Source organism: Gorilla gorilla, chromosome 7 (genome assembly GCF_029281585.2).
Source record: "Gorilla gorilla gorilla isolate KB3781 chromosome 7, NHGRI_mGorGor1-v2.1_pri, whole genome shotgun sequence".
NCBI classification, from domain to species: domain Eukaryota; kingdom Metazoa; phylum Chordata; class Mammalia; order Primates; family Hominidae; genus Gorilla; species Gorilla gorilla.
Genome location: NC_073231.2, coordinates 142,346,376 through 142,368,936, shown reverse-complemented (window position 1 = coordinate 142,368,936; position 22,561 = coordinate 142,346,376). Strand labels below are relative to the sequence as shown.

Genomic DNA, 22,561 nt, shown 5'->3' with positions numbered 1-22,561 from the left:
AAATTGGATAGTCTAGAAGATATGGATAAATTCTCAGACACATAAAACCTACTGAGACTGAATCATGAAGAAATAGAAACTATTAACAGACCAAAAATGAAAGAGGATGTTGAAGTGGTATTAAAATGTTTTCCATCAAAGAAAATTCCTGGGTCTAATGGCTTTACTACTAAATTCTACGAAACATTTAGAAAAGAACCAGTATCAATTATCCACAAACTACTCCAAAAGATCCAAGAAGCAGGAATACTTCCAAACTCCTTTTATAAGGCCAGCATCATTCTGATACCAAAGCCAAAGAAAGATATCACAAAAAAAGAAACAAAATGGAAAACTATAGGTCAATATCCTTGATAAACACTGATGCACAAATCCTCAACAAAATACTAGCAAACCAAATTCATCAACACATTAAAAGATGATTCACCACTACCAAGTGGGATTTTTCCCTGGAATGCAAGGATGGTTCAACATAGGCAAATCAATCAATGTGATACACAACATTAACAGAATAAAGAACAAAAAGCATATGATCATCTTGCTAGACACAGAAAAAACATTTGGCAAAATTCAACAGCCGTTTATGATAAAAAGAACTCTTACCAAATTAGGTATAGAAGGAATGTACCTCAACACACTAATAGCCATATATGGCAAACCCACAGGTAACAACATCATACTCAATGAGGAAAAGTTTGAAGCTTTTCCCCTAGGATTCAGAACAAGACCAGGATGCCCACTCTCACCACTGCTATTCAACAGCTCTGCTTCTTATCAGCCACCATGTCTACGCCAGTACCCAACACACAGCTTGTGCTTTCTATGTTTCTTATTTTTTTCTTCCTGCTTCAAATCCAACCTCTGCCATTTACTTGCTATAACATTTATTACAAGTTACCTATCACTTTACATCTCTGTCTCAGTTTTCACAACTGAGGGTTTTTTCCCAAAATTAAAATGATTTTATTACTTCAAATATGTTGTATGTGCTCCAGTGGATTGACAGAATTTATTTATATTGCACAAGTGAAACTGAATCAGACAAATTTGATTTGGGCATGGGGAAAGACTTCAGACGTAGGCAAAATCTTAAAATATCACACAAAAAATATTAGAATCTCTGCATTTCAAAAAAAAGAAACACAAAAAACAAAACATTTGTGGCAAATATGGCAGATAAAATATTGAAATTATTAATCTTAAGGAATTTAAATAAACCAATATGAAGAGTAAAATACATGCAAAGGACATATTAGTTCTCAGAACCTAGATGTTTTAAATGCTAAGAAACAGGAAAAATATGTATCCTCATTAATAATCAAAGAAGTTTGAATTGAAGCAATGTGACATCACTAGTGATACTTTGGGGCAAATATATTTAAGTGTGCTAATGCCGGAGATGAGAAGAGAATCATGAAATACTCTCACTGCTGATGGAAGTAAGTTTGGTATGTTTCTTCAGTCTCAACTTTTATTTTAGGTACTAGGGGCATATCAGTGCTGGAATGGATAAAGAAAATGTGGCACATACACACTGTGGAATACTACACAGCCATAAAAAAAGGACAAAATCATATCCTTTGCAGCAACCTTCTTTTGCAGCTGGAAGGTTATTATCCTTAGCGAATTAATGCAGAAACAGAAAACCGAAGACTGCATATTCTAACATATCTGAGTTTAAATAATAGTGATAATAACACCTGCCTCACAGAGTTCTTGCCAGTAGTACTTGAAATAACATATAAAAATGCATAGCACAGTGTCCAGCTTCATGTTGAAAAACAGTGTCATGACTACGACTTAGAAGATATGTGCAACTGAATAAGCCTCTATCCCTGATTCCAACGAATAAATAATCTAGCAGAAAGAGAAAGTAAATTTAAAATGACCTCATACATTGCAATGAATGTTAAAGTCAGATATGCACATAAAACATTGTTTTTTGCCACTTACTGTGTGAAATTAGGAGGTTACTGAACTATCTCTGCATTTCGTGGTCACCATAAGCAAATGGGGCCCATGATACTTATCTCAGATAGACATTGTAAAGGTTAGAAATATTGTAGGTTATTAACTTTGCAAATGAGTGGCATATGGTAGATGTTCATAATAGGCATTATTGTCCTCATCCATTCAAATAATTTGAACTCACAAAAGCAATAATTTAAGAATACATGCAACAAATGTCATCAGGAGAGCATAAATAAATACCATGCTATGATAGTACAGTGCAGGAGAGGTGCACTTGGTTAAAGAGAGGATATGAAAAACAGGATAGAATTTCAAGAACTACATAGAATGTGGAATAACTTCCAAGCAAAACAATGGCTTGAACAAAACCATAGATTTAGAAAAGCTGGCATAGACATAAGTAAAAACAATTTGTTTTTTAACACAGACCACACAGAGTAGAATAATGAAGAGACTGATGTTATGATTTAATTATATTTTTAAAATTATATATGAAGATGTAAGTTAAAACAAAGGCATAGCCATGGGGACAATTTCAGACTTTTAAAAGTAGTAAACAATTTAGTGCTTCCATGTCTCTCTGCCTTGGAGCATGCATTCCAAAAAGTTATGCACAGAATAATCTACCACATAGTACCACAAAATGTGTTTGTTGATGGCTGAATGGGTTATTATGACTATTTTCTTCCAGGCCATTGGGCATGAGGGACACTGCCACCCATAGACAGGGTCTGTCTCCTTGCTGGAAGTTCTCCTATTTCAGTATGTGGGGGAGGCCTAAGACTAGACTTGCTCTTGGTGAGTGGCACGATAAATCTTCCCACATCTCTTGTTCTAAAAACCCTACAAAGACCCTTCCTTCTTCACAAGATTAAATTCAACCTCGGAAACATGGCAGAAGTGGCCTTTTGTGACCTGGACCGTGACAGATTTTCAAGCCATAAGATTTTCTACTTTTCCCTTACCCCTGGGGCTGACACACCGACTTCTTAGCTGTTACTGAAACACCCCATGCTATTTCATGTTTCTTCACTTTTTGTGTATCATTTCTTTAAGCTGAAATACTTTTACATATTTTTTTGCAGTTTTTAGCATCCAGAATAGCATCCTGCCCATGAAAGTCACATAAAATATTTGTTGAATTGAAATACTTCTGTATCTCTGAACTTGTACACTAATATAATACAAGATCTTTCACCAACTGTGGAACGATGCACCTGACTGAAAACCAAAAGCCAGGGAATCTCAGTCTTGCCCTCCCCTCAGAAACTCATGTTGCCCATAACACCTGTTAAGCTTCTAAAAAAATACTATTATGAGTTTAGTTTCTCTGTGAATTCGTCACTGAGGACACTGAAGCACAGAGTAGTTAAATGACTTGACAGTGTCAGAGAAATACTGTTAAGCACTAAGACTCAGGTCTGTGAGTGCAAAGTCAGCTTATTACACTCTATTGCCTGACCTGGGAACATGGAGGGCTTTCATGATTGTCATCCAAATTTTATGTTCTGCAAGACATGGATCAAAAGAGTCTGCCTGTTTAAAAATAGAGCAAATGTTTTTAGTCCGTCAGGTTTCTACATGGTTGAGTACTAAAAAGATAATCAATTTATTCAATTTGGAAGAAAATTATATTAATTTCCTGTGTATTAAGTATGTTTAGTCTCTGTCCTGAAATATCAGTGAGTTTGGTGTATCTAATTGCACTTCGAGTTCCCTTAATTTATTATTACTTAATAAATAGTGGTTAATTTATTTAACATTTTTAAACACCTAATCTTTGAAAAGCCCAAAGTTAAATACAGTATAGAGAAAATTATATGAGTGAATTCCATTATTAGGCATACATTTTGTTTAAAACACTCTCTTTTGGTGTAGCTATATTCAAAATATATAAAATAATGTCTTAATCTTTGAATATTTACAATTTAATTTTGGGAGATAAAAATATTTTCTTTTTATTTAGTTTATATTGCCTTATCAACATTTTAAAGGTTTAGCTTACAAAAAAAACCCAAAACAGACAGAAATAAAGAAAATTATCCCTGTACTATTGAACAGAAATATTAAACATAAAGAAATTATAATAAAAAATAGTAAAAAATAAATAAAAATCAGAGGTGTGTAGTCTACAAAATATTTTCAAAGTTTTCTATAAACTTGTTAGAATCTGGCAACATATTAAGTTCTAACCTTACTAGTAGTCCCTTCAGAAAGGGAAATGGTATGTGCTACAATTTTATAGTTTCCATTTTATTAAGAAAAACAGTTGCACAGTAGAAAACAATTATTGCAGAGATGGTATCTCCTAATAAATAGAACACTGCAATGCAATGGACAAACTGTGTCAATTATATTGGAATGGGCTTTTTAATTAAAAATATACAAGAAGGTAGAAAATGGCACCGAGCACAAAGAATGAATACTAATTTTAAAACATTTCACTATGATTCACATCAGTTCCAAATATTAATGGAAATATAATCCCTTTATCCATTTCTAGAGGAACAGAGGCACTACAGAACTGTTTATAAAATCATCTGGAAAATAGCATCCTTTCATGATCACTAGACACCTATATGCCAGAATTGGTGCCAGATATAAAGAAAATGTCCTTTTGTAACCACTGAATTTTAAAGTTTTACCATGACAGATGATAACTCTGGGACAACTATAATAACAAGAGTTAAAATAAAAAGAGGTGAAGAATTCTGCTTTTAGTCATGAAGAACTGGATAGTATCATCTTAATATTCACAAGAACAACTTGATAAACTAGGTGAAGTTTTTAAAAAGCATGAGTTTGAAGCCACCCTAGAGCAACTAAGCCTGTAAGATTGGAAAGGAAAAACGTCTAAAAAGAAGGGAAGCATAGGAAGATAATCCAGTGTGTACCAGTTTTCCAAGTGGAAATTTACTAATTCCTTAGCAGTAGCCGAGAAGTTGAAAAGTAGAGCAGAATTATGTAAAAGCCTGAAAATCTAAGAATAATATTTAATAATCTAACAGTAATTTAATATTCTGCCAAGATACATTTTGAAGGACAGAATCTTCTACGAAAGAAATCTTAGTAAATGTGCAACCTTTCAAAAGCTGCTTATGTAAAGAAAGCATGATATGAAAATTAAAAAGCACTTATAGAAAGACTGAATCCCAGCTTCAAGTCTGATAAACCTCAGACTGGATTAAGATGATCTACGCCTACCTCAACTATATGAAAAAAAATAAAAATAAATTCTAAGTGTAGGAATATAACACCACTCAGAGCCTCAAATAGTTTCTAAAGTATTTCATGACATTTAATAGAAAACAGCAGGCATACAGAAACCAAAAAAATCTAAAATTAAGAGGAAAAAAGTTGACATTAGAAAAAAAAATCCTCAGGAGAATAAAATATTTTTATCAGACAGAGAAAGAAAAAATGTAATATGTTCAAGAGAATAGATGATTTGATGGGCAATGTCAACAGAAAATATAAATCAATGGAAGACAGAAATACACTGAAATTCTAGAATGTAAAATAAAATCATCAAAATTAAGAACTCAATATATGAGATTAACATAAATTAATGCCACTGTGGAGATACTTAATGAACTGACCAATAGGTCAGTATATCAAGACTAAGATATGGAAAGAAAATAAAAAGTAAAAATTCAGACAAAAAAAATGTAAGAGACATATGAGACCTAGCCAATGGTCTGCCATATTTGTAATTGGTGTTTCTGAATAAGGGAAGAGAGATAAAAGGAGAGAAGAAATATTTAAAGATATAAGATTAGAGAGCTCTCAGAATCTAATGAAAGATATCAATGCACAGACACAAGAAGTTTAAAAAAACTAAGCAGGATAGGTAAAAGGAAAACATGACAGGGATCATAGCAAAACTGCTAAAAACTAAAGAAATGAGAATGTTTTCAAAGGAGCCAATGTTTCCTGTTTTTTTGTTTTGTTTTGCTACGTTACTTTCAAAGGAGCAACAAGACCTCCGTGCACAAAACTACTTATTACTATTAAAATAAATTACAACCTGCAAGAATGGAAGAATTTTTACATTTATGAATGAGAGGGCTCAGTATTTTAAAGGTTCAGTTTTCCTTAATTTGACCTATCAACTCAATGAAGTTTCATTTAAACAGTGAACTATAAAATCAAAGGGCCAAGCAAGCAAAAACAACTGGGAAGAATAGAGCCAATTGGCACACACCACCAAACACCAGCCACAGTAATTAAGACAATTTGGTATTGGCATTCAGAGAGACACATAGATTAATGGAAAAGAAAGAAGAGTTCAGAAATAAACCTACTCTTATGTGACATTTGAAATTAATACAGGTAAATATACACAAATGGGGATAGATATTCCTTCAATGAATGATGCTGAATCAATTGATACTTATATGGAAAAAATAATCTTGGCTCCTACTGTATACTTTAAACAAAAGTTATTCCAAGTGGATTTTAGATAGAAACATGAAAAATAAAGGGAAATAAATTAGGTACAATATATCCTATCAATAGCAGGATCGAGTAAACATTTATACCTTAGAACATTATACAGTATCGTAAATAAATGAACTGCTACCACACTCAACAGCATCAGTAAGTCTCACCTAAAATGTGTTGTTAAATCTAGGGGGGTGATTATATGGGTACGTTTGCTTTGGAAAACACATAATTTTACATTTAAGATCTTTGCATCTCTCTCTCTCTCTCTCTGTGTCTGTCTCTTACACACATACACCTACACACACACACACGTGTGTGTATTAGACTTCATTAAAATATTTATTTAATAATAAAGTAAGGGTGAAATTCTGTGCACATTTACTCCTCTTGTCTCCTACTCAAGGCACACTGCCGCCTTTGTACCCTTTGTATTCTACTGGGGTACCTCTTAGTATGTGATAGGATTGGTTCTCTTTAAAATCATGCAATATGGAAGATCAGCATTTGCTCCAGCTTTACACAAAATAAATATATTTTTTTTTGTTTTTGAGACAGAGTCTCACTCTGTCATCCAGGCTGAAGTGCAGTAGAGCTATCTCAGCTCACTGAAGCCTCTGCCTCCTGCATTCAAGTGATACTTTGAGCTCAGCATCCCAAGTAGCTGGGATTACAGGCTCCCACCACGAAGCCCAACTAACTTTTGTATTGTTAGCAGATATGAGGTTTCACCATGTTGGCCAGGCTCGTCTTGAACTCCTGGCCTCAAGTGATCCACCCACCTCAGCCTCCCAGAGTGCTGGAATTACAGGTGTGAGCCACCGCGCCTGGTCAAAAATAATATTTTCTTCATGTCCCTGATTTGAAAATTGTTGGCAAGCACTCCCCTACTAGACTACAAGCTTATTAAGGCAGAACCTTGCTTATTCTTCTATTTTTATCTTTTAGAACATCACTATCTCTTAGTATTCATTAAATGTAGCAACAATTTATTTAAATAAAGGAAGAAACTAAGTTATAGAAATCATGAGACTTTCAGTTACATATATCTGAACATTTATTAAGGGGAAAAGGTAATTTATAATCTGAGAGACCTAAGTCTGGCTGCTGGCTCCCAGAAAAATGAAATCCAGTAGCTAAAATAGCAAGCAGGGGTTTTGTTTCTTTCTACTTCTCTGAATTCTGTTTAGCTGAGCTTGATTTTGTTTGGGCAGACTACCTCCATATGTCAGACAAAACAGTGAATGGCAAGCTAGAACTCACATTTTTCCAGTGTAACAATCCGAGTGGACAAAGCCTTCCTTCCCTGATAATTCAAGCAGAAAAACTCTGGGATGGTATCTAATTGGATCAAGGGTCTATTTTGGAATCAATCACTGTTGAGAGACAGAATGAAGACCCCGATTAAGTGGCTGGGGACATTCCTGTAGTTGGAGATGGGGCAGGTAGGATTGGCTCCTTTTGAACCACATAGAAACAGGGTTACACACAAAATAAATCACAAGTATTACTTTAAACACGAATAAGTGTTATCTGCATTCATTGACACAGAACGAAACCCGATAGAATCATATCAAGAGAAAATATTCAGAAGTTGAGGGGTCGTAGGGAGGTAGAAAGGGAGGCTGTGGAAGAGAAGAGAAATATTAGATCAGAGAAGGAAAACTAATCATCTGTGGGTCTGTTAACGGGAATATTCTTCTAAATCTTGCCATTGTTTATTTTGCCCTAAGGATGTGGGATGATTGAAAATAAGAAAAGCTTTACCTTACTCCCCTACATTCACAGGTCATGACCATAATATTATTTTTTTAAAAAATGTTAAGTGCTATACATTTTATTATTCTCTTTAAATATAATGAAGTTTGAGTCTCCTTGAATATTATAAAGGTTATTTCCAGAAAATATCATAAAAATCTGTGGCTAAGACTTCTCCTTCTGTGAATTTGGAGGAAATGTAATGTTGTCTATTCCTCCTGTTAAGTGCAACTAAAAACCCTGGATATAATATTTAAAATAAACATTAATTCCAAAGTTAGAGAGACAAAGATACAGCAGCTAGGGATTGGGGACTCAAGAAGTGGCACAGTGGAGAGTGCCCTGGTATTGCTTTTTACCTCACATGTTTGAGACTTGGAGCTGAAGAAGCTAGCCACCCAGACACACCAAAGGCACACACAAAAGGAGGAAAGAACGAGAAAAAGCCTGTTCTCTTCAGCTAGAGGACCAGGGAAGGCAGTCTAGCAAGACAGAAAAGTTTCAGATAACAACCTTGCTAGTCCAGCCAAACACCACTGAAATAATTGTACCCACCGTCACTCATATCAACAAAGGCCCAGAGGAGCCTTAGACTTCCACATTTCCCAGGCAAAACTGAGCATCGACTAAACTTTAAAGCCTACTCAAGAATTAAGTCAAAATGAACTACAGAACTAAATTTACAACATGAAACTAAAACTTTTAGAAAAACACGTGGAGAAAACCCTCAAAAAGTTCTTAGACAACACCAAACTCATGATCCATAGAAGAAAAAAAACCGATGAATTAATTTCATCAAAATGAAAAAAATGTTAGCTCCGTGAAACAGCTTATTTGGAAGAGAAAAAGACAAACTACAGACTGGGAGAAAATATTTGCAAACCACATATCTGTAGTATCTCATCCAATTTAAAAATATTCTCAAAACCCAACAGTAAAAACAAAACAAAACAAATAAAAAAAAATTTCAATTATAAAATGGATGCAAAATATAAGCAGCCATTTCCCAGAAGAATGTCCAAGACTGCTTCAATAGAAGACAAGATTGGCTTTCATTTGTTTTTTAAATTGTGTTACTATGATAAATAAGCAATGACTACATTTATTATAAAACGGATTAGTCTCAGGAGGTTGTAATGAAGTAAAGTCAAAGAACTGTTTTTCTGATACATTTCTCCTTTGGGTTTTTAGCTTTAAAAGCCTATTCTGAGTATATCTCTATTTTAAAATGCTGTCTCATAAAACATAGTTACATATGCTCTTGAAAATATAAATCACTATTTCAAACTCTATGAAAGGCATCCATTTACTAATGCAGATCAAAACACGTCTCAGTATTTTAATATACAATTTTTATCAATCAGAAACATCTTTTATTTATGTTTACTTTTCTTTCAACGAAATAGAATTTTGGCCTCCCACAAATTAACGTTTTGAGAGAGTAGAATATAGTCTAAAATGTGAAAAAAAAAATCAACAGTACATAGAGGCTCATAGATGAGGTTGAATTTAATTATTTTTATATTAAAAATATATGCATAAACATATTTTAATTAATATCTTCTTTGTATAACCATTATTCATACAGTTTAAGTTTTAAAATTTAAAAAGTCTCTTTGTCTTGGATATGGGACCTGGATTCTACTTTCAATATATCTGCGTTTATCAAGTCAGTCTATAGATCCCTGTTTTTTGTTTTGTTTTGTTTTGTTTTGTTTTTAACCTGGAGCACTTAGATGGCCATTTAAAAAAATACTTTCCTTCTTAATTGTCCTCTCTCTACAAATCTTTTTACAAATTAAAAGGGACAACTTTTAAGTATTAACCACATCACATCTCTTACCTCTTGCTTAAAAAACTGTCTAGTCATTTCTTGTTACAAAGAAAATAAAACCTAAACCTCTGACGATGGTGTTCTGCTCAATATCACTAGCTCCCTGCCTGCCTCTCTGATCTGACATCAACCCCAACCACTCTCCTAGATCCTCTACACAGGGACTTTGCATTGCTGTCCTTCTGCCTCATATGTCCTTTTCCCTAATCTTCTCATATTTGGGCTTCTCTGACTTTCCCAGCTCAACTGAAGTATTACTTTTTCAGAGATACCTTTAGCATGTACGTCCTAGTTGAAACCCTGGTCTTCACACCCCATCAACATACTCCACTTCATACTATCAAAATGAGTCTACTCAGTTGTGTCTGTGTTTGTTTTTCACAACATTACCGCATTTTAAATAATCTCATTTATGTATTATTTTTCATTTTTTCCAATCTGACCCCTCTCTCAAGAAAATATGCTTAATCAAGGTCAGGGCAGAAATTTGGTCTTTTTGGCCCCTTTATTTTTATTACCTAGAACAGGGCTGGGATACCAGGAATAGAGGATATATGTGTTTAATGCATAAATGAATAAATGCATCACTAGATAATTATTATACAATTTTAAAAGCCACCGTTTACATAACTTAGAAGAGTTACGTAACCTCTGTGAGATATTTTTTTCCTGTCTAAATTGGGTGGAATACATTTCTCAGAAACTCATAATATTAATTTCATATTTTAAATTCTAGAAACCACACTTAGGATAGTTCTTTCCTGCCTTTCTTCCTAAAATCCCCATAGCTGGATTTTTTAAAATTTTTATTTTTTTATTTCAATAGGTTCTGGGGGAATAGGTGGTGTTTTGTTACGTGAATAAGTGATAGAGTGCTGATTTCTGAGACTTTGGTGCACCCATCACCCGAGCAGTGTACACTGCACCCAGTGTGTAGTCTTTTAGCCCTCACTTGCCTTCCACTCTTTCCCCCAAGTCCCCGAAGTCCATTTTATCATTCTTATGTCTTTGTGTTCTCATAGCTCAGCTCCCATTTATGAGTGAGCACATATGATGTTTGGGATTGGAGACCATTATTTTAAGTGAAGTAACTCAGGAATGGAGAGCCAAGCATAGCTGGATCTTAAGAAAAGTGAGAAAAAGGAGGAAGAAGAGGAAAAGGGAGTGGGGAGAGGAACAACTAGCAGAAGGATTGGACGGAAACAAAGAGACAAGAAAGAGAAGAGAGAAGGGGAACGACAGGGAAAGAGCAAAAAAAAAAAAAAAGGAAATCCTCAAGTGCTAAAACTTGAAGAACAAACCTAAATATAGTCAGATCACTGAGCATGTAAACATTAATTCATTTATTCAACCATGTAGCATTAAATTAGGGGTGCTACCAAGGTTATGCCAGAGTTTTCACAAAATTTGGCAAATGTGCTCTTATAAATCACAAGGTTTTTTACTAAAAAGAGTTATTTTGAGGGGCAGGTTAGGTGATTTTAAAAACACAAAGGAACAATAAATTGCTTATTTGGGAAACTCTGGCACCCCAGATATTGGTACCAAATATTGGTGTATGCTGGCTTTTCACCATATAAATCCACAGAAATCAAGATACAGCAGGTATTATGAATGCCAGATTTTACAGAGGGTCAGCATAGCTAGGGGTCCATATAAGCTGGAGGTTGATTTTGGTTTCATGTTGATAGAAAAATAAATTAGTGATAAATTAAAGATGATAGAAGCCTTTCAGCCCAAAATACAACCTGTGTTAAATTTACTGCGTGAAATACAAATTGCAGAATCTCTGGTTGTTTTGTGAACCTCTCTATCAAATCTGCATCCCATGAGACTCCTTGCCAGCTATAATCTTTTGGAGAAGGATCACTTTAGAACAGGCTGCTGCTACATTTACCTGAGCTTAACATTTATTTGGAAATATTGATTACTCAAAATCTGAGTAGGCTGTCAATATGATTGTCTGTGGTTAATTTTATGTGCAAATAATCATGGCCAACGATGTCACAACATACATTTTAAAACATGATAAGGTTTGTTCCTTAGCCATGAGCCTTTCTGCTTGGTTCATTCCTTCTTTTTATTTTTTTCTTTTATGGTATAAGGACATTTGGAAAAATAAACTCAAATGAAAAACAAACTTTCTTAGTGCAGTTAATCCCAAAATCTAGCAAGAAGTATTGAAAGAATGTTGGATTTTTTGAGAAAGATTTTGGGACACATTTTTAACTTTGACTATACTGGCTGTTTTGCAGTGATCCCTTATGATTGTTTAAATTTTCTACATGAAAGCAGTTGTTTGATTTTCAACCACACAGGCTCCAAATAACACTCCATGAACTAAGAATACATAGTACAAGCACACAGCAAATTCCTTAGCATTGTGACATGTGTCCTATATTGTCCTGCAGAGTGGCATATTATAATTTGAGTTTATTTCTTCTTGTATGAAGTGTGTATTCCATTTGCTTGATATAATCCCGACTTATACTCTTTGTCCATACATATTTATTAATAGCTCCCCTTTGTACAATGAAAAAGTCTGAATATGAAAGGTAAAAGATATTTACCTTTCTATTGGTCAGACTTTGCTGACTGTATCAAGAAGGGAGTGGCACACACCACCATTCTAAAGATAACCTATAATTTTGCCTAAGACTCTAGCCTTGGCCATTTCATGGTCTGAGTCTAGAGATAAAGCAAGCAATATTTAGACAAAATCATTTGTCAGTGTGGAAGAGCAGTCATAGGCTTTTCAGACGGCAATGGATAGACTGTTCTGGCAGCTAAACCCCCTCCACTAAGCTGATGCCACATTTCAGATTCTCATACAACAACATTCTATTTCTGGTACTGAATTCTATATTAGTTAGTAATTAAGCTCAGCTACATTTAATAGACTATCCAGTGAAAAATGGCTTACACAAAGATGGGGCAATGTTTACAAGTATCAGAAGAGGCAGAGCAAGCAATATTGTCATTCAACTCTAATACAGCAATTTTCTAAGTATTCATGTGAACACAGGAATCTCCAAGACCCTGATGGATGTTCAATGTCTACACCATTTATATAATAACACCATAATTGTTACTTGCCTTTTTGCAAGGTGTGGACACTTGCATTAATGACACAAAAGAAACAGTAGTGAAAACTGTTGGCATTTTAGTACAAATCAAGGCAATGGAACCTTCTATTCTAGTAGACATTTATCTCTTCATTGACACACAATTGAAGGCAAAAAGCCTGTTTCACTTTAAAATGCCTTTGATGAGGCAATAAAGGTACTATGTTTGTCAAATTTTGAGTTGAATCCATCTATTTTTAATATTTTATGTGACAAAATGGGAGGACATATAAAGCATTTCGGATGCATACCTAAGTAAAATGCTTGCCTCAAAAACAAAACACTTGTGCTTGTTTGAGTTGTAAGCAGATGAGCTGCTTTTTTCATGAAATAGTATTTTTACTTGAAATACAGGACTGAGAGACAAACTATCTATGTTCAGAAAAGTGTATGGCAGGTATTTTTTCAATAATAAACTAAGTGCATTTGTCTCTTCAAATAAAACACTTGACATCATGTATTGTCAATTATAATATATGAGGTTACAAATGAAAACTGGAATTTTGGAGAAGTTGTTATCTCCCAATGTGAGATTGGCTGTTTTTCAAAAGTTAAAGACTTTCTTATTAAAATATTGGCGATATTAACAAATGCGTTTTGTATGTTTTATAATTAACTATGCTAGCAGTTGGGAAGTCTGCATAAATCAGTGAGCTAATGTTTTTAAATAATTAGTGCATGATGTTACAAAATCATGCATGGGTAAAAGATCCACTCAAAGTGCAAGATAGATCAATAGATATTTACATAACCCAGTAAAGAATATTTTATATGAATTTTAAACTCCACATTGAAACTCACCTGTAAGAAACTTAACACTTACCAGTTTGGTTTATTATCAGAGAAGAAAATCCACAATCATCTTAAAAGGTTATTAAAGTACACTTTCTTTCTCAACTACTTATGCCTTATCCGTGCAAGAACAGATTTTTCCTGTATACTTAAATTTTTAGAAAGCTCATAACAGATTGATGCAGAAGCAAATATGAAAATCAAGCTGTCTACTTTCATACCAGGCCTTACAGTCTTTTTTAAAAAAGTAAAGTAATGCCATTTTTCTCTTGAAATACATTGGTTTTTGAAAAATATAAACATGAAAAATACATTTTGAAAAATATAAACAAATAAATATATGCAATTCAAGTTAAACTATAATGTGATTAATATAGTGTTTTTTAGAAAAGGAACTACTGTGGCTCAAGCCTGTAATCCCAACACTTTGGGAGGCCGAGGCGGGCAGATCACGAGGTCAGGAGATTGAGACCTTCCTGGCTAACATGGTGAAATCCCGTCTCTACTAAAAATACAAAAAAATTAGTGGGGCGTGGTGGCAGGCGCCTGTAGTCTCAGCTACTCAGGAGGCTGAGGCAGGAGAATGGGGTGAACCCGAGAGGCGGAGCTTGCAGTGATCCAAGATTGTGCCACTGCACTCCAGCCTGGGTGACAGAGCAAGACTCCATCAAAAAAAAAAAAAAAAAGGAACTACTAATTATTTCTTAATTTTAATTTTAATGTGCTAATTTTCAACTGATACAACTTATATAATCATAAACTCTCTTGGGTATTCAGTAAAGAAATTTTGGACCAAAATATTTGAGGAACACTATTCTACTATAAGGCACATGGTTACAATTTAGAACATATGACCTTATTGTTTCTATGAATACACAAGTAATGAATCACTGAAACAAAAATGATTAAATGAGAAAAATGATACTTGGATATGTATTGCTACATCCTTATTTAATATACACAAAGATAGAAGACTAAACAACCACCACCAAAATAAGTCAGGCATACATATATAGAGAGAGGCAAAGAGAGAGAGATTTCTTAGAATAATTATGGAGCATAAGAAGCCTCATGAGCTGCCATCTGCAAGCTGAAAAACCAGAAAAGCCTGTCTTGTAATTCAGTCTGAGTCTGAAGGCCTAAGAACCAGATTTTAAAAATTTGTCAAAAGTCAAACATGTTAAGGGATTCAGGCAAAGGGTCATCAGATTTGCCCAGTTTCCCAGATGTATATTTTTAAAAATTAGAGAAAGGAAAAGTTGTGGCACAATAACATATCTATATTGCCTATATGCAACAGCTTTGCAAAAATTAATGTAGGATGTCAAAAAGGTTTTAAAAACACTTATAGTTTCTGACTCGGTAATCTCAGTTGTAAGATTCCAGCATGCTCCAAATATGACTCGGTAGTAAATCCAAACTCCAGCAAACCTAAAAACATGTAAAACTTCATCATAACATTATTTATAATAGAGAGACACTGGAAACAATATATCTAAGAATACCATGGTACATGTGCACAACGGGATGTTCTACAGCCAGAAAAATAACATTTGTAAAGTGACTTTTATATAGAAAAACATTTATTAAGTACAAAATAGCCATACCTAAGGTATTAGTTACGGTTCTCTAGAGGGACAGAAATGAGTCTAAAGGCCGAAAAACCAGGAGCATTGATGGCCGAGGGTAGGAGAAAATGAATGCCCCATCTCAAGCAGAGAGAGCAAATTTGCCCTTCATCTACGTTTGTTTTATCTTTGCCCTCAATGGATTGAATGGTGTCCACTTACTTTGGAGAGAATAATCTTTATTCAGTCTACTGATTCAAATACTAATCTCGTTTGAAATGCCCTCACAGACATATCCAGAAATCATGTTTTACCAGCTATTTGGGTATTGTTGACAAAAAGAGTCAAACTCTGTAAAATATTTTAAGAGATTTATTCTGAGCCAAAGATGAGTGACCATGGCCCTTGACACAGCCCTCGGGAAGTCCTGAGAACACGTGCCCAAGGTGATCAGGGTGAAACTTGGTTTTAGACATTTTAGGGAGGCATGAGACATCAATGAAATACATTCAAGAAATACATTGGTTCACTTCAGAAAGGCAGGACCACTCAAAGTGGCGGACTTCCAGGCAATAGGTAAATTTAAACATTTTCTGATTGGCAATTGGCTGTGTTTGTTTAAAGTCCTGGGATCCACAGAAAGGAAATGTTCAGATTAAGATAAAAGACTGTGGAGACCAGGGTTCTTTTGAAGCCTTATAGTGGCTGCCCTTAGAGACAATGGATGAAAAATATTTCCTCTTTACACCTTTAAAAGGCACTAGACTCTTAATATTTTCAGGATTGGGGGGGCCTGGAAGAAAAAGATCTAGCTATGTTAATGGAGATTCTTTACAGATGTACATTTTCCCCCATAAAGGACAGCTTTGCAAGACCATCTCAGAATATGGCAAAGAAACATGTTTTGGGCTAAAATATTTTGACTTTCTTCTTTGTCACATAATGTTATGCCAGAGTCATATTGGAAAGTATGACATGCTATGTAGGGTTAAATAAAAACCATCTGATGAGAATTTATGGTTTGTAAGGCATGACTCCCCAGACCCCTTAGATAGGAATTTGGGCAAGATAAAAAAAATAAGAGCTTAGTTCTCAGTATCCCTCAGCCCAGTCAACTTGACACATAAAATGAATTATCACAGTATCTTAAAATGTTTTAATAACATGGGGAAAAAATAAATCAGGAGAAAAATAATATCATGTATCAGCAAAAGGAGGATTGCAATTGGAGATGATCAGGCTTCATCTCATTGAGGAGATCGCATTTCAGCAAAAGTGTGGAGAGGATGAGGAAGAAAACTACATAGCTATCTAGAGACAGTATTAATTCACTTGTCATATTACAAAATGGCATAGTGGCTCAGAATGAGGAGTAGTAAAAATGAGGCCAGAGAAATAATGAATAAGCTTGATAGATTATATAGGACATTTTAGAAACCTCTAGAAACTTTAGATTTTGCTTTGCACAAAAAAAGATACAGTGGTAGGTTTCCAACAACAACAAAATCCCCTTAAAAAATTATTTGAATGTTATGTCAATAATAGATCATGGAAATTCTGGAAGAGAGGAAAAATAGATACCAGTTAGGAAGTATTACAATAATTTAGAAGAGATATGATGGTGTAAATCAAAAAGTATCTGAGACAGGTCTCAATCAGTTTAGAAGTTTATTTTGCCAAGGTTAAGGACATGCCTGTGACAAAGTGTCAGATGACGCTGAGAATGTGCGCTCAAGGTGGTTGGGCTAGAGCTTGGTTTTATACATTTTAGGAGGACTTAAGACATCAATGAATACATGTACATTTGTTCAGTCCAGAAATGCAACACAACTCAAAGTAGGGTGGGAGTGGCTGGGGGTGGAGAGCTTCCAGGTCATAGGTGGATTCAAAGACTTATCTGATTGTCAGTTGCTTGAAAGAGATGACTAAATACCTAGAATCAACAGAAGGGAGTGTCTGGGTTAAGATAAGGGGTTGTGGAGATAAAGGTTTTTATTATGCAGATGAAGTATCCAGGTAGCAGGCTTCTGAGGGAATATAATGTAAATGTTTTTTATCAGACTTAAAAACCTGCAAGTGGCTGGGTGTGGTGGCTCACACCTGTAATCCCAAAACTTTGGGAGGCCAAGGCGGGTGGATCACAAGTTCAGGAGTTTGAGACCAGCCTGACCAACATGGTGAAGCCCTGTCTCTACTAAAAATACAAAAATTAGCTGGGTGTGGTGGCATGCACCTGTAGTCCCAGCTACTCAGGAGGCTGAGGCAAGAGAATGGTGTGAACCCAGGAGGCAGAGGCTGCAGTGAGCTGAGATCATGCCACTGCACTCCAGCCTGGGCAACAGAGCAAGACTCCATCTCAAAAAAAAAAAAAAAAATTGCCAGACTCTTAGTTAATTCTCTTCTGCATCATTAAAAAATACCTATAAATGTAAGGGGATTCTCCAGAGATTGTAGATTTTTTTCCACAAGAAACAACTTTGCACGAAAAGATGTCAAAAAATATATTTTGGGGTAAAATATTTTTATTTCTTCTAGGGCCTGCTACCTGTCATGTTGGTATCTTATTGCTACAAACAGTCTAGTTTGTCAGTCTTAAGGTTTCTGTTTTAATGTTAAATGCTAGTCAACTGTGCCTGAACTCCAAAGGGAAGAGAGTATAATGAGGCATGTCTGACCCCCATTTCCCATTATGGCTAAACTAGTTTTTCAAGTTAACTTAGGAATGCCCTTAGCCAAGAAGGGGTTCATGCAATTGGGTGGGAGACTTGGAATTTCATTTTTGGTATACAATGGTGACTTTATAATATCAGTAGAGTTGATTAGAAATAGTGAGGAGTAAAAATGGTTATAGGCATTAAACATAGGGTTTGTAAGAAAAAGAAGACATATTGACAATTTGAATGATGTAGTAATTTGGGTGACCATGTGATATGGTTTGGCTGTGTCCCCACCCAAATTGTATCTCCCAGAATTCCCATGTGCTGTGGGAGGGACCCAGTGGGAGGTAATTGAATCATGGGGGCTGGTCTTTCCAGTGCTATTCTTGTGATAGTGAATAAGTCTCATGAGATCTGATGGGTGTATTGGGGGTTTTTGCTTTTGCTTTTTCCTCATTTTCTCTTGCTGCCACCATGTAAGAAGTGCCTTTCACCTCCCGCCATGATTCTGAGGCCTCCCCAGCCACGTGGAACTGTAAGTCCAATTAAACCTCTTTTTCTTCCCAGTCTCTGGTATGTCTTTATCAACAGCATGAAAACAGACTAATAAACCAGGGGAAAATGGGTAGAATTGAGAATACTCAATTGCATTTATTGAGTTGGTGAATACTATATTCGAAAAGAATGAATCTAGAATATAGTTTTGGACATATTGAGTTTTAAGTGTATGTTAAGTGAAGATTTGAAGATATTGGCAGTTCTGTGGTCAATTCAAGGACGGAAATAGAAATTTGGGATAATCACCATATATATATTTAGTTTCTTAAAAGTATGATACCAGTGAAATCATCATAGAAATGAAACTCATGGAAGACTAGATGTTCAAGGTATAATGCCTTAGGGCTCTCCAGAATTCAGAATTCACGCTAAACAAAATAAACACCTGAAAGAAATAAAGGAATTTCCAGTATGCCGAACTGAAAACTAGATGAATATGGTGTCTTGGAAGTCAAGTGATAAAAGAATTTTAACAAGCAAAGGGTAATCAGCTGTGTCAAATGATGTTGATAAGTCAACTTAGATTAGAATTTACAATAGTCATTGTATTTAGAAAGGTGAAGGTAATTGAGTTGTTTCAGTGGAGTGGTCTGAAGAGTGAATGATACAGATTTAAGAGGATATAGTAGCAAAAGAGCAGAAAACAGAACATATTTACATACATTTTGAAAATGTTTTTCTGTGAACTCGGTAGGCAAAAGACAAACTGAGGGACAAAGGTAAAGACAAGATAAGGAAAATTATCTTATAATAGAAGAACAACATTATCAGATACCATTTATAATCTGCCTCAGATACCCTCAGTCTTACCTATCTCTGGGGACCCTGGCTGCTTGCTTTGCCCAATGGCCATACAGATTAACATTACACAGATACCACCCAGCTGTGCCACAAGGGGCATCTCAAGTAGTTTTGCTGCCTAAGCCTTCCATTTAGATTTCCAATTCTAGGGTTACTTCAGATCCAGAAAGCACAACATACGCAAAAACTTATTTGGCTTCTTTTGTTGAAAGTGAAAGAACACTGAAGTTCAGAGAATATTTGTGAGATGAACTTTGACTATGGTAGAATATGAAACCTTTACTGCTGCTCAGATGAACTATTTGGGGAGTATTATTACCTGTTTTACAGTGAGTTAAATTATTCTGTACACATTCGCTGTACTTAATTTCTGTAGTATGCAAATACATATTGAGATAGAGGTACTTAGCATCTGACAGAATAATCATTTATTTCTTTACCTTCAGTGTAAGGACCATTACAGTAGGATACGGAAAGTAATCCTGAAACAGCTCTCCCCCACCCTATATAGTAAACCAGAAGCAAAAATACATCAGAAGAGAAATTTAAAAGATTAGCACCATCCTCAAAAAATTGAAAGATAAATGATGTCATTTTCCCATTTAATTCCCTCATCTAGACTCTGAAAATAATTATAATAATTAATAATAATTAAATTAGATGGTTCCTGACAAGTATTAATGGAATATTCAAAAATTAATCCAGTAGTAGTAGCATTAATTGCAGTTCCATGGTTAAATGTGCTTTCATTTTGTAATAGACCAACACTTCTTCTCATACTTACTATACAGCTAATGATCTCAAGCCCCACTGGTTGAGAAAGTAAAAATGCTTTGCCTTTTCAGAGCAAAGATAGCAGTACCCCTTAACAGTCTTGTCACAGGACCGTGTCAAATTTCTTGTTCTCTATCATAATGCAGTCCTCCGGGACTTTATGCAAAATGTAAAACTGGTCCAGTGTCTTGAAGGCAATAGGCCAATTGAACCTACTAATCAAAAAGTGTCAAAGACCCTAGACCCTTTCAGTAATCACACATGCACCATAGGGTGAAAGATAAACCACTCAAAGATTATGAATCGTATCACACTAATGAACTTTTCTGGAGCATGCTGGCCGGCACAGCCTAAGATAAAGAGCAATATGGTATATCTCATACCTTCTAACAATAAAATAGGGCACAGCTATTCGTGGTCATCTTTCTATGCGGAGGCAGCATACATCAGATTTGGTAATACTTCTACCAAGTAACTTGGTGGTTTGACAGTCGCATTTTGGGCCCAGCACTAGAACAATGTGTTCTGCTACACATTTATGATCACATATTAACTCCTCTGACACTTGGGAAAACTGACCAAGAAACCTGGTGAAGCTAGAAATCTTCAAGGTGAATAAGCATGCCACATGGCATCTCTGGCAAGTCCTGACATGAAAGTCACACAAAGTTGCACAGATTTCTGAGGTAAGCCCATGCATTCTCCTAGAAATAACTAGCATCTCTTTTAAAAGAATCAGCACAGACTGAAATTTGGAAAATGTAGCTCCAATCTGACTGGAACCTGCCCTAGAACTGCATATTGTGAAATCTGCTAAGTCATAAATTAGAGCAGGCACAGCAATTATTTTACAGTGGCAACGTACCTTGAGGATAGAGCCAGGGACAAACATATGGCGCAACTAAACAAACAAATGGCTCAGAATCTCACATTTCCTCTCTTGGTTCCACAGACGCTTCTCTCTCCACTGAAACCTCTGTCTTTGTGGGGGTTTCTATACAACCAACTGACAGATTAGAAAAGAACTCAGGCCTACCTGGTTCACAAATAGATTGGCAATCTATATGAGTGAGAGGTGACAGCGTGCTGGCAGTCCTCACAGCCCTCGCTCGCTCTGGGCGCCTCCTCTGCCTGGGCTCCCACTTTGGCGGCACTTGAGCAGCCCTTCAGCCCGCCACTGCACTGTAGGAGCCCCTTTCTGGGCTGGCGAAGGCCGCAGCCGGCTCCCTCAGCTTGTGAGCAGGTGTGGAGGGAGAAACGCGGGCCGGAACCGGGGCTACGCGCGGTGCTTCCGGGCCAGCGCGAGTTCCGGGTGGGCGTAGGCTCGGCGGGCCAGCACTCGGAGCGGCCTGCCGGCCCCGCCAGCCCCAGGCAGTAAGGGGCTTAGCACCTGGGCCAGCTGCTGCTGTGCTCAATTTTTCGCCGGCCTTAGCTGCCTTCCCGCGGGGCAGGGCTCGGGACCTGCAGCCCAGCCGTGCCTGAGCCTCCCCCAACCTCCATGGGCTCCTGTGCGACCCGAGCCTCCCCGACGAGCGCCGCCCCCTGCTCCAGGGCGCCCAGTCCCATCTACCTCCAAAGGGCTGAGGAGTGCGGGCGCACGGCGCGGGACTGGCAGGCAGCTCCACCTGCGGCCCCAGTGTGGGATCCACTGGGTGAAGCCAGCTGGGCTCCTGAGTCTGGTGGGGACTTGGAGAAACTTTATGTCTAGCTAAGGGATTGTAAATACACCAATCGGCACTCCGTATCTAGCTCAAGGTTTATAAACACACCACTTGAGAGCTTCTGCTGCTATGGAGGGGTGGAAAATGAGGTGGGCAGGAAGAACAATGAGTCAGCCACCCTTCTACCCCACTCAAGTCTTGTTCAATTGACACACAGACAGAGTGGCCATGGTGGCCAGGATGGAGGTTTTATGGCAGCTCTTAACATAGCTTTCCTCACCAAGACTGACCTAGTGGATGTCACTGCTAAATGCACAGTCTGCTAGCAGCAAACACAGTATCTGAGTCTTTACTATGACATTAGCCCTCAGGGTGGTCTAGGTCTATTTCATAGAAACATTCTGCCCATTTGCAGAGACTGCATACTTCATAGCGCACCTCTGAAGATGTTCTTGGAAAAGATGTAATCAGTTGAGTTTGTCATAAAAGATGTAGCCAGTTTGCTAATATCTTCCCTCATATTTCTATTCCATATTTTTCTCTGCATTTCTTCCTTTTGTTCACCTCCTTTTCTTTTCCATGGAACTGTAACCAAAAAAAAAATCCACTAAGGATTAGA

At 36.4% G+C, this 22,561-nt stretch overlaps 1 long non-coding RNA gene across 1 annotated transcript in view; it reads right to left on the bottom strand.

Moving 5' to 3' along the window:
* Nucleotides 1-21,684, bottom strand: part of LOC129524409 (uncharacterized) — a 257,743-nt gene extending 236,059 nt beyond the window's left edge. Inside the window, exon 1 of the long non-coding RNA XR_008668160.2 lies at nt 21,318-21,684. This is a non-coding gene — a long non-coding RNA (uncharacterized lncRNA). The remainder of the gene's footprint in view (nt 1-21,317) is intronic.
* Between the last annotated feature and the right edge of the window lie 877 nt (nt 21,685-22,561).